We start from the raw sequence: 1,525 nt of genomic DNA on the forward strand, positions 1-1,525 counted from the left end.
CCCCCGCCTGCCCCCAATAGCTTGTCAAGTGAAAGGAAAGATCAAGGTGATGCTCATTTGTTTTTTGGATGTGAGGGGGATGGTGCATTTGGAGTTCGTTCCACCAGGTCAGACTGTTAATCAAATTTTCTATTTAGAGGTGCTGAAAAGATAGTGGTAACTGTGTGACAAAAAAGGCCTGATTTGTGGCAGTTGGGGGACTAGTTTTGCCACCACAACAATGCACCTGCTCACGCAGCCATTTCAGTGTGCCAGTTTTTGGGAAAAAAACCCAGCACATCTCTGTTACCTGACCTCACTCCATGCGATTTTTTTTTTTCTCCTGCAAATGCAGAAGGACATGAAAGGACAGTGATTTGAGGAAACAGAAGAGGTGAAGAAAAAAAACAAATGAGGGACGTGCTGTCAGTCATCCAGATGAGTTTGAAAAATGTTTCCAAGAATGGAATTGCACATTGACCAACGTATTAAGTGTAATGGAGAGTACTTAGAAGGTGATAAGGTTGTTTTGTAAATAAAGGAAATCAAATACATAGACTTGTATGTATTGTATTTAGAGAATGAAGGTTTTTTTTTTTGAGAACTTACTACAGTGTAGCCAAACCTACCCATCGGTTGCCGTTGGGTCATTTTGGACCCCCAGCGACCGTGCACGTGCGCCCGTGTGTCAAAGGAGGCCGTGGTTTGTGACCGCTGACGTCTCTGTAGCAGGTCGCCAGGCCTCTCCTAGCACGCAGTGCTGGGTGGATTGCGAGCACCAAAGCTTTGGGTTCACTTTCAAGCACACTGACTTACCCCGCCGGTTATCTCTTGAAACACGTTACCTCTATGTTGCCTCGCCTCCCCGGTGTGGGTTCATGCCTTCCCAACAGCCTGCCCATCAACAGGAGCTCTGCAGACACGGTGGTTAGAGCTGGGCTGCAATCTGAAAGGTCGGCAGTTTGAAAATCACCAGCCATAACATGGGAGAACAATGAGGCTTTCTACTCCCGTGAAGAATTACAGTCTCAGAGACCCACGGGGGACGGGGGGCAGTTCTGCCCTGTCCTACAGGGTCATTCGATGGCAGGGAGGTGCTTAGCCATGCAGTAAGGCATCTCCCTCATTTTACAGATAAAGAAGTGGAGGCCCTAAGAGGCTGCTCTCTGCGAATGGCTGGGGTGGGAGAAATCCCAAGTGGGGCCGCACAGGGCTTCTTGGAGCTAGAAGGCTCGGGTTGGGGACAGTCTCTGTAGGCACCCTGAAGGTGACGCCCGTCCATAAGCATAGATGGCTGAGGTGTGTGATCTCTGAAATGGGGGTTGGTGTGTTGGAGCGTGTGAGCCTGCGTGTGCGTGTGTCTGAATGCGTGTGTAATCTGCGGAGTGTTAGTCCGGGCGCACAGGCGGGGTTGGCTGTGCGTGTCCGTCTAGGATGTGTGCCCGAGCCAGCGGGTGTCAGCGGGGTCCGTGGGCCCCGCCCCTGGCGCCGCCGGTGGACCGGCCCCGAGCCCGGGACTACGACTCCCAGCATGGCCCGGGCGGGG

The sequence above is a fragment of the Echinops telfairi genome, unplaced genomic scaffold (assembly GCF_000313985.2).
Source record: "Echinops telfairi isolate 266 unplaced genomic scaffold, ASM31398v2 ScPeMD7_655;HRSCAF=1070, whole genome shotgun sequence".
In the NCBI taxonomy this organism is placed as follows: Eukaryota; Metazoa; Chordata; class Mammalia; order Afrosoricida; family Tenrecidae; genus Echinops; species Echinops telfairi.